The sequence below is a fragment of the Drosophila albomicans genome, chromosome 2L, assembly GCF_009650485.2.
Source record: "Drosophila albomicans strain 15112-1751.03 chromosome 2L, ASM965048v2, whole genome shotgun sequence".
Lineage (NCBI taxonomy): Eukaryota > Metazoa > Arthropoda > Insecta > Diptera > Drosophilidae > Drosophila > Drosophila albomicans.
In genome coordinates this window covers 8,017,531-8,029,691 of record NC_047628.2, presented here as the reverse complement: position 1 = coordinate 8,029,691, position 12,161 = coordinate 8,017,531, and the positions used below count along the sequence as shown (strand labels likewise).

The 12,161-nt window shown below is 36.9% G+C and overlaps 1 long non-coding RNA gene across 1 annotated transcript; it reads right to left on the bottom strand.

Moving 5' to 3' along the window:
- Nucleotides 1-5,099: 5,099 nt before the first annotated feature.
- Nucleotides 5,100-6,092, bottom strand: LOC127565086 (uncharacterized). Its single transcript, XR_007954491.1, has 2 exons — nt 5,951-6,092; nt 5,100-5,840 (listed from the first exon to the last, which is right to left on the bottom strand). It is a non-coding gene; the product is annotated as an uncharacterized LOC127565086 (long non-coding RNA).
- Between the last annotated feature and the right edge of the window lie 6,069 nt (nt 6,093-12,161).

Genomic DNA, 12,161 nt, shown 5'->3' with positions numbered 1-12,161 from the left:
TTTGAAGGAAATACAAGTAGAGCGATCAATTATTAAATTCCAAGTTGTAAATGGAGTGTAAGTATAATATACAATTATATGGAATGTCTCACATATTAGTATTATCTTAACTCTATAACCTTTACTGCTCTATCTTAAAAACAAAATAAATAAATTAAATATTCTTAATCGTAGTACTAAATATGGTTCCTATGTAGATGTAATTCAATAAACTTTTTTATTTATTTAAAATATTTTTATTATTTTATTAACGTATTTAATTCTATTACTACTTAAAGAAAAAAACAAGTATTCTACCATCGAAAATAGTTTTAATGTCACAATTTAATAATTACTCAAGTGTGCCAGCAATGTAAGCAGATAGTGTTGAAATTAGATGCCTTGAGAATAATATTACAAATAATGATACTAATATTTATTATGAATGAGTATTATGTTCTAGTTGTGACAAGCTCATCAATTGTCACCCTAAAAATGTTCCCACCAGCGTGGGAACATAAACAATAAGTAGTAGAGCATGTAGCACGTTCATCTATAAACAATTAGAATTCAACTGAAATCGGAACATAAGGAACAACTATATAAATAATCATCGAACGTGAGCACGTAACAAACATATGTAGCTTGGATCTGTGTAGACGTCTGTCTCGAGAGATTTAGAAGAGACCTGTTGATTTGTGCTGATTAGAAGAAAGACGCGATGCAAACCGATTGCAACACGTGGGGCGGCAAAGGGGCAAGCAAAGGGGGGCTGCATTGGCCCGTTGCGAAGTGCTCGTGTCAGCACTCTGGGGTCGTCTGTGTCGGTCAATGAACCGCGGGCGGAAAACACAAAAAAAAAAAAAACAGAAAAAAAACGAATTAAAAAAATAAAAAGCGAAAAACTGATTGCAATTGCAATTTAGCACTCGAGTTGGGTTTACGTTCTGGGCGCTTTTCAGCTATGAACACCTACGGGGAAATGCACGCGCCGTAGTGACGACGAATTATGCACTTAATGAGGTTACAATTAATGCACATTTTTTTGCGTTATTCTTCTCCGATTTTGTTGCCTTTTTTTTGGTATTTTGAAAAATGTTTATAATAAATTGCATTTCAATTTCGACAGCATAATTTTATCAGACCGAGCGAGCAACAACAACAAAACAGTTTGCGTAAATTGTTTTTAGCGCTGAATTCGCAATAAATTAAAAGGTAGGCAGAGTAAAAAAAAGTTGAAGAAGAAACGAAATTAAAGCTAAAGAGTACACGATTATAATATGACTGCACCTGTTTTGACATCAGTTAAAATGTCATAGAAATAAAGTTGAATTAAATGCAAAACTTTCAAAAAGAATACGATTCGCATAAAATTTATTACATTACTATTACAACTTTAGATTTTAAACTAATCGTTAAAGACTTTTGAGTAACATTAAAATTAAAAATTAATATTGAAATTCATTAATCTGTGTTAGATTTTATTTTAACGATTTGTATATAAAACAAAGTTCTAAAGTGTTTTACTTATAAATCGTTTACAAATGTTAGATCTCCATAAGCATTTAAAAACTTATTGCAAACTGCATATACCCTTCGCTTTACGTCGAGAACGGATATCGAAAATCGATTGCAGAGATCAGCATTAAGTGGTAGCGTCTTTTCCGTCGCTTAATTTATTTATTGTGCTCGCACAAATGCAATTTGATGATTTAATTAATATTGAATTACATGGTTAATGCCTGGCCTCACCTCGCCTTGCATCATGTCCAATTATACAATCATCAACATTTCAATCTGCATGTTTATCGAACTGCTGTCGCAACTGTACCTGCCGCTGTGTGTGTGTGTGTGTGTGTGTGTAGAGCGCAGGGACTCTTAATTTATGCCTGGCAAATATTTAGCATACAAACACACAACTTGCCGAGCTTATTAATTAAGAGCAGTCCATCCCTCTCGCTCTTTATCCCGCTCACTCTTTGTTTTTGCGCATCTCCTTCTTTGTTTCTGCCTGGCCAAAAATCGAGAAATCATAAAAGCGTAAAATCGAAATGCCTCCATTTCGTGGTGGCTGCTGCCAAACTTCCAGACTTCCTGTCTGCCTCAGCACCGTGTCGAGAGTTGTCTGTCTGCTGTACACCCGCTTCCTCCCCCTCAGTGGCTGCCTTTATTAACACGCATATCAATTCATTTTGATTGTAATTTATGCCGTAACCAATGGCTGCATATCGCTCACATCACCCCATCCTCGTGGCAATAAAATTATTGTTTATAGATATGTTGCGGCTGCAGTTAAAAGATACAAAGATACAAATACACAGCATGAGGATACGCTGGATACATGTCATATGTGTGGCTGGATAATTGGTCTGTTTTCTTGGACTGTTGTTCATTGGAGCGTAATGTTCAAATGGAAATGGAGCTGGAGAATATTAAGTAAGTAAAGTAAGTGTATTGTGAAGAGTGCCCAGCTAAAATATATCTTCGATGAATTTCTTTACTTTTGTAGTAAAATTGGAACTATAGTGGTTTAGAATTATGTATAATTCAATAGTTTATCCAACAGTTTAACCAAATATTTAAGATATTATAAGTATTCCTATATTAAATCTCTAATTCACTTAATATGTATTGAGCAAATACTATCCTGTAGACAGTTCGTTGGAGTTTTAGTCAAAATCTTCTTAAAGCAAAAGCAAATAAAAAGAAAAATGTATTTTAAGTGAAATGATTGTAAAAGAATAGAGCTGAAGGTCATACATAGTAGCCAGCACTCTAGTTAAAAAAAACAAGTAAGAAAGCTACAGTCGAGTGTACTCGACTGTGAGATACCCGCTACCCATTTTGAATAAAAGCAATATATTTTGCGGTATTATTCTCAAAACAAAAATACTGCAAAAATGCTGATACCAAATTATATTTTATAATATAGAAGCATTCAACTATACTGACGGCAAAATATACAGATTGTCGGCCAAAGCACTATCTAGTAAGTAGGCGTTTTGGCCCATACAAAAGTATTTGGAATACTTCGACAATTTTTATCTGATCGCAACCAAATTTTCATGATTGACGCTGATCAAATATATACTTTATAGGGTCAGATGTCTCCTGCTACTGTACATTTTTCGGCACAAAGTTATAATACCCTTTTAAAGCGGTATAAAAATTTATCAAAAGTTATATTTGGAATACAACCGGTCTGCACAATATTTTTTGATACATCAAATTTTTCTTTTATAACTTGTACAATTTTTATTTGATCGGGTATCATAAAGTTGGTAGTTATTATTTTATGTACTTGCCAATTTTCAGGAATGGAAGTTGTCGTTATAATTTACTTTTACCCAACAGCGGGTAAAATAAGTAATTTTTATAATTTTAATTGTAATAAAATAAATTAGAAAAAAGGAATATTCCCTTGAAATTTTATTTGTATTTATTATATTAAATAAGTATTTAATACTACATTTGAATAGAAAGGAGTACTGGCTGCTGGTGCCTTCGACTCAAAAAAATATCTCTACTTATTATAAATTAGGTTCAGTTTTGATTTTGCCTTCGACTCAAAAAATATCTCAACTTATTATAAATTAAGTTCAGTTTTGATTAATTGTACATTTTCATTATGTTTTCCTTTGAAGGCGTTTATAAGAGGTTGGATGGTACCTGGAGACCAAACTCGGAAACTCTAATGCTCTTTAACTTTAGACAATTATCAAAGATACGATCTATGGTAGACTGTCTTGAATTTACTTCTGAATTCATATACAGTTCATAGGACTCAGAGTAAAACAAACTCATTTCGAAAAAAAAATACTTCTCTTTACGTTTAATTTTTCAATAAAACTATAACACAAGTAGTTAAGAAATGTTTGTGCTTAATATCTTCTTCTTCCCTAGTTGGCACTGACCATGCCCCAATCAGTCTAATTGGGCTGACCATTGGCCCTTTTTCGAAATCAGGCTATAACTACTATATGTTCTGCCTTTTGTCGCCCTACACGGGCGAGTCAAAAGACAAACGCCGACAAATGACCCAGCAATGAGCTGGGTAAATGAATCAATGAATGTGAATGCGAATGTGAATGCGAATACGGGAACAAGAATGGAAATGAATGTATTCGGTAACAATTCATTAAGCAAATAGAAATGTGCGCTAAACGCATTAAGAGATTAGCACACATAACAAGACAGGGAGAAAGGAGGAGGTGGTGGAGGAGGAGAAGAAGACCAATTCTCATCGATAAACTGGTGAACACACTGTCGACAACTGGGCAACTTAATGACCCTCATTTGATGTAAACACAACCAAGCGCCAGGGGCACCATTAAACTGGCGAGGGATGGAACATCAGATGAGTTGGCCAACATTTAATTGCGAGCCAGAAACCAAACCAGAGTCTTTCATGTGTGGTTAACTTGACTCGGCAAGTTGAGTTTTGAATGCCATGTGTGAATAGGTGAAATGATTTGCATTGCTTTATTAAGTGTTCATTGTTCCATCAACAATGTGTCCAGATTCACGCCCAACCTGCAACCGGAAATTGCCCGTTCAACTACACTTAAGTGCAATTTGCAACTTAGCTCATGGGTTGAGCCTCACAAAAGGGGTTACTACTTGAGTTGGGGAAGATTTAAGAGTCTTATTTTACTCTTATTAAGAACTTGCCAACAACTTTGTTTTTATTTCTTTATATGTTAATTCTAGAAATATATATTATATGAATTATACTGCTTTTATCCTAAGAAGTAGGCTACATCTCACATTTTCACTTAATATGCATTCTTTTACTTGCTATATTGTGCAGCATATCAAACAGCCTGAAGCGTGCTTCTGTCTTCGTTTTTCAGTTGCCCTCTTCAATGGTATCCTTATACATATCCCTGCTTATTAGATTACAGTCTTTTACTTCCTGCTTCAAGCAATCTGTCGTCACTTCAATTTTCCCATGATGATAATTCTTTGGCTGTTTTCGCTTTTCTTCCGCCAGGTTCTAGGCTGACCCACAAAGGAAATATCCAGTCTACGAATGTCACGTTCCGGTTGGCGAGCTGCGAATGCACGTTATCCTTTTCATCAAACGCTGGACTACTTGCGAGTCTCTTTTGTTGTGCTCGGTTCGATGTGATAAACGTTTATGATTATTTTTATGTTCATTCGCTGAAGTTTCGACTTGTCTGCCAATTTGACGTTGATATCTCGGAACCTGATTTACTTAAAATAACACAAAGCGTTGTCTCGCACTGACCAAAAGATTCCCTTTCATCCCTGCCACCCCGCGTGCCCCTCAGCAAATGCAATTTATGTGTGGCAAGTGGCAGAAAGCAAAAGAAACAAAAAAAAAAGCTACAAATAAAAGACAGCACACGTGACTGCAGCGACCATCGTCCGGTGGTTAGTCAACATAAAAGTCAGGGCCATGTGGCACTGGCATTCTTCATCCATCCATCCATTCAGCCCACATGTGTGAACAAATATTTTTTAGATGGTGTCGCCCACTTTATGCGGGTTTCGGACCAGCTCCAGCTCCAGCTCCGGGCTACGTGTCATTTGGTCTATCTGGTAGTACAAATCTTTGGGGCATCCCCCCGGTATCACAATTTCCATAATCGCTGGTTAAACAAGGCCGCACACACACACGCTTGGTCAAGCTGACCACGGGATCACGGCAGCGCAGGACCATGAAGAGAAGGGAAGGGAAGAGGAGGCGTCACAACCCGTTTATGATGCGCACACATTCCGTTTTATGGGAATGTTCATAAGCCTTTTTTGAGGGGCGGCAAAACGTACGTATGCATTGTGGTCCTTGTTTGAATTATGCTTTACATATTTTTATTCACTTAACACATTCCCACTTCCTGCAAGGGGGGAGACTTAATCAAATTATGGCTTATCTTGACTTAGCGGAGGTCAAAACTCAAATAGCCATAAACATGTAGATTATACACGAGACCAGTTACCAGTTTACCAGAAACCACAGAGATTCAACCGGTCAAGCAAATTGCCAAGCTGGTGCTTCGCCTTTTGTGTGTCGTGAATCCCTTTGACCTTGTTTCCTTGCTTGCTTTCTTTTTTGCTTCTTATCGGAGGTTATTTTATTAGCAAAAATTTAATAGGCTTTTTCCACAGCATTGCAAAATGTAATTAATACAACAATTTTATGAGTTTACTTTTTGAAAGTCAAACAAACTGTAAAAATGAAAACTCAAGCTACTAAATCGAATATGTACGAGTTATAAATTCAACAAGATTACTGAAAAACATGCACAAGTCTCTGATAGTCAACAACTATTGTACTCAGTCACTCTGATATTTCTTAAAAGAAAAAAGAAAGCAAATTGAAGAGGAAATTAAAATCAAAAGTTTTAGAACAGTTTTGAAATTCACCTTTTATGAATCAAAAGTTTTAGAACAGTTTTGAAATTCACCTTTTATGAATCGATTAGAAAAAATACATGTGAACATCAAAGTCTCTTCAAAAGTATCCTTATGAGCTTTCAATGTAGTAAAATCCCGTGTAATCTGTAATCCACTTTCAACTCCCGCGATAGAAACAGACTCAAGTCATTTTACGTACAAAACAACCACAAAAATGCCAAAAATCTGGTCTTTAACTAACCAGCTATTTGGGAATACCATGAAACAAAAATCTATAAATATCGACAATAACAAAAACAAGTCAGTGAACGGCAAGAAATTGTTAAGGAATCTACGAAGCAAACCATGTCACAAGCAGCATCATTTCGTGCTCAATTCAAATGTTGTTCAATCTCATTCAAACAATTTGTATTGTAGTTTTATTACCACAATAAAACGGATTAAGCAGTTCGGCTACAAATCGGATACAATGAACCCTGCCAGCAAAGTGGGCGTGCCAAAGGCGTCGCCCTCGTTCTCGTTCTCGTCCTTGTGTCGTGTATCAAGGATGTAAGGACTCATATGAGTGTGTATGTGTGGAGCGTCTTTTAAATTGACTGAATTTCCGCACGAATTAAATTTTCCTCGGAAGCATGCAGAAGGAAAAAAAATATTTCATGCATCAACTGGCAGACAAAATGCTGGGCGATGGGCGTGTTGGCCATATTATAGAGTCCTTGAGGCCCATGCCGGCATTTTTCACACTTTTCTGTTGTTGTACAATCAACGACACGTGGCAAGTGCCATATAATTTATATCAAGCGACTGAGCAGTAAAAAATCAACGTCTTTCCCCTGGATCCTTTTTTTTATATATTTTGTATACCCTATAGCAAATATTTAATGCCGGTATAGATTGAAATATGAATAGGAAATGATTATATTTTTCAATATTGTTAATAGTTTGTTGGTTCTTAAATTCCAGATAGTAATATGAAAGTAACATTTAGATAAAGTTTAATTATTAACAACAAAAATTAAAGATTAAATAAGATTTACAATTTTATTGGAATTAAAGGGTATGTCTTAGTGGATATCATAGTTTAATATACATTTTTTCTTCTTTCTGAGTGTCAAATTTGATACGCTCAATCTGCCTTTAAACTTTTTTCCTGCATTTTGATGGAAAGAAAAACGTTTTTAAAGCGTAAAGACATTTTGATAGTCTCGAATTCTATCAACTTTGTTGACCACTTGAAGAGTTTTGCTTAGCAATTGACGAGTTCATTTAGCTTAAAAGAATTTTTCTCATTATGAAAAGAAATTAATTTCCCGCTTGAACATAATAATTCTTTTTGAAATATTTTTGCAATTTTTTTCTTTGAATCTTTCTTAAGCAGCTTTACCAAAACATTGACAAAGCTATCTTTTTTCTGTATCAATTTTAAAAGATTTTCCGGTGCGACTGACTCCTTTCACTGTCAAAAGTTTTGCCCGTTTTTTGTGCTTGTGATCCCAATCTAAATCTATTACAATTCATATTCATATGCCACACACAAACCATCCCCTTCTCCCTGGACGCCCAAGATGACATAGTCAAAAAGTGAAATCAAGTGTTAAAGAGTTTTGAAGTCGCAAAGTTGCTTCCCTCCTCAACAATGTATTTTTGTAGCCCTTTTTTACGAGAGTTTCCCGTTTTGCTGCTTAGCCTAATATCGAAATAAACATACTTTATCCGTTATTGCCGTCAAATTTATGGTTTCTTAAATGATGCCCCCCACTTTCAACTGTTTTTGCTCGTGGTGAAATTTGAGACGCACATGCTACGCATTATGCAGGGCAAATTGAAGGGATTTTAAGAAGGGTCACAATGCAATATGTATCTTCTATGTCCAAAACATTCTATTGGCCAAGTTTATTGGAAGAAAGTTGCTATCATTTGATTGATAAATATGCTATTGTTATTGTTATTCTTTTTTCAAGCGCCACGAAAAATATAACAAACTGCATTCACAATCGCAATTAAAACCAAGTTACAAGGTCACAATTTTTGCACAGACAAGGGAAAAATGCTAAAAGTGACGACGACGACGACGACGCCGCTAACAAAATTGCAATTTTGCACATGAGAAACAAATGTACATGGCATATACAATTGTACAAGTATGAGTGTGTGTCGCCTTTCCATGGAATGCAATTGAAATCCGTGACAACATAATGCCAGTAGACGGCTACAGAGAGGGATGAGGTGCGATGGAAAAGGGGCCGGGTAGGAGGAGACCAGCAGACACCACCTACCCCAATGTGGCCAACAGTAAAAAAATATTTCCCAGCATTGCTTTTGCGCAGGTCCGAGACTGGAAAATGAATTACAAATGCTCCGTAGTAGGGGCAACGAGCGACACCAGACGAATCCCAACAACAACTACGAGAATAACAACAACAACAGTGCAAAAAGCAATAATGGCGGCCATGGCTGCTGATGCTGAAGCTGATGCTGTTTAGGTGTGAAGCTAAAGAGACGTACGCATAAAGAGCGTAATAGAATAACCGCAAAGAGGAGCAAGAAATAACAACAACAAGTACTTGTATTAGAGTGGAGTAAGCGCATAATTCATATTTAACAGAAATGTAACGCCCTCTTTGCTTTCTTCTCATTCCTTACGCAGTCTTCTTTGCGAAATGCACATATTCACACATACATAAGTACATGCAGAGAGAATTTTCAGTTTAACTTTATCTGTATGCATGTAGGTGTAAATATGACGGCAATTGCAAATAACATGCATGTGAATCAACTCACGTATGTGTGTTCATGCACAATCTTCCATTACATTATGTTTGCTTGCTGCAAACTATTTGCACCTTCATTTTTAAGTAATTTCGCTGTCTATTGTTTTGCTAGCACTCACCAGTTGGATAAATGGAAAAAATGGCGGCCATCAATTAACGCGCTGCCAACTTATTTTAAACAAAATTGCAAAAGTATATATGTATGTATATCGTTCGCTCTTGCACAATGCGTTAAGTCGACACCTGCTTGTCGTAAAGAAGAAATGTAAGTACATGCGACAAAATAAAGAAATCATTAGAAAATCGTGTAGCACATTAGTCTAACTGTCGGCACCACCCACAATTTGCCATTATGTTGAACACGCAAGTCAATTGATGCAATTTGTTCGACAGCCATGTACAAGCTGGCGGCAATTGGGTCGCTAGCTAGCTGTACACTAGTCTTTAGCTAGTCCTTGCTCTTTGTGGTCCCCAGTGGCAATTTGACATGAGAGTTGAAAATGCCGTAACAGGTTCACGGTCTGTCGACTTTAGGGAGATGGGTGTTGATGGGTGGGAGTTGTATGTGCGGTGGATTCATCAACAGTTTGCAGCTGCTTGGCTGCTGATTTAAGGGTTGCTGCTGCCCTTAAATGAATTGCGGCGATTTATTGCGGTAATACTCATTTAGTCACCCGCAAAACAGTGGGAGCTGTGGCCCATGTTCAAGTCGAGTGCAAACAATGCACACAATAAAAATAAATCTCCAACTGGGAGTGTGATGTGTGTGTGAGGTAGAAGCGTTTCGTTGCTTGTACAAGTTACAAGTGTGTTTAGTTATACCCGTGGGAAGTCCTCTGTGGCGAGCTTTTTTTAATGGCTGTCAATGTCCACCGCGTTGCCAATTACTTCGAACATCGAACTCGATGTCACATCGGTTATTATGAACTGAAGAAGTAACAGTGTATTTGGTATTCATGTCACTTGCAGCAACTACCTATTACAATAATCGCTATAATTGGGCTTTGCTTTGACCAGAAAGAAAAAATACGTGCTGTGCATTATAGTTTGGCAAGATCTACTACTCATACTGTCCTTAACAGAGGCAATTAATAAGCCAATTCCACTGCTCCACATTTATCAGTGGACCACGTAAATCAGCATTATGTTGAAAACGGAAATGAAAATGAGCTCAAAATTCAATTACAACGTCGGGCTGGGGGAGGGAAAGGAAGTTGGGTTGTCTTAAGTCTCCTTGTCTTTCAAGGTACCTGCGATGCTTGCATACATAAATCAAGATGGTTGCCCCAACCTGTCGCCCCTCCCCCACAAAATAAATTTGCCAAGCGAGGCGTGCGTCTTATTATTACATTTTAAGCGGCTTTAGAAGCTACCAACTTCAACTAGAGGTGCTCATAACTCATTTGCCTTGCTTGGCTGCAGCACGACGTTTGTCGCACATTTTAATTTATTTTCTAATTTATGACCAGATTTACGTCCACTTACAGGTGGCATTGCCACCTAATCAGAATAGTGTGCCCCAACGATAATTGCTTGATAATGATTACTTCTTGCTGTTGTTGGCTGGGAACATAATAACATAATTAATCGATATTAAATGAGCAGGTCTCAGAAGAGCTCAAGGAACAATAAACGCCGGAAAAGCCACAAAAGGTTAAATTAAACGAAGTAATTGTTACCGACACAGACAACACCCCCCAGCACCGGACATTTTCATCTTTGCCTGCATCTGCTTGGGAGGGTTGGACGCCGACACAATGCACAACAAACAGTTACCCAAGCACGCACACCAAGCACTGTGGGGGAAGCTCGTTGAAATTTTGATTTTTAAACGAATGGCAAGGGGAAGTAGAGAAACAGCAAGCAAGCAAACCCAATTGTATTTCATGCCATGACATGAGGAGGACAGCGCATCGACTATTGGACATCGTAGCGTAAGTGTCCTATGAAAATGTCACTGTCCTCATATTATATTATTAAATCTGTATTATGTTCAATTAAAAGTATTTTTTAAATTGAAGTAATGAAATAAAGATTTGAAAGTAAAAATTAATTTAATAAAGATAAAATTAAAGTTTTGATATTTACTACTAGTACCTATTTATTAAAAATACAGTAGAGTGTAAAGTTCGTTATCAGCAGATCAATTACGACTGGGCATTGGAAAGGAACAAGGCAAGAAGCGGCGGATTGCCGTCAGTAAAGCGCACAAAGTCACACGGCAGGTGGCGGCAGCATTGCCTTGGACGGTGGGTGGTGGGTTGGGGACCACAAAGTGATTTAAATGCATTCTTAATGGGATGAAATTATGTGCTCGGTCTGATTTGCGGTTTCACGCAGTACACTCCACTCAGCAGTTGCCCTTCAGCTGTATCCCACTCCAATCTTAATCTGAATATGCATAGGCTTGCTTTTTGCGCTTTTGATGTGCAGCAGACAACAGCGTGTTGAAGTGGACTTTGAGGGACTCATCCTTTCGGCAGTTTCTGTCTTGAAGCAAACTTATGATTCTCACTTAAACTACATTTTTCTTTTAATTAAAAGCATTGCTTATCAAATTCTTCTCAAAGTGAAGAAATTTGATGAGCGACGCGCGAAACACACAAATCCGCTTAAAATCATTTCAGGGAATAATTTGTAGCACTCGCCGTTTATGGGTCACATTAAGACTTTCTTATCTATGCTAAGCAGCGGTCGCATTCGCATTGGACGCCAATGACCGACCTCGCTATGAAACTTAACTAATGGATGGACCGAAGTCGAGGGATAAATATAAATAATTCGTACAAAATTGTATTGCCAGCGAAATTTTTAGCAACATTTCAAAAAATTTCACTAAGACATCGAATTAAATATCTAATCATGGTCAATACATTTAATATTTACAATTCTATAAATTAAAAACTATGAAGACTTAATTTAAGCTTCTTCAACCTTTTTAACATTTCATATTATATTGCAACAGACATCTTTAATTAACTTAAAACATTTTACTAAAAAGGAATGCAATAGACCCTATTACAATATGAT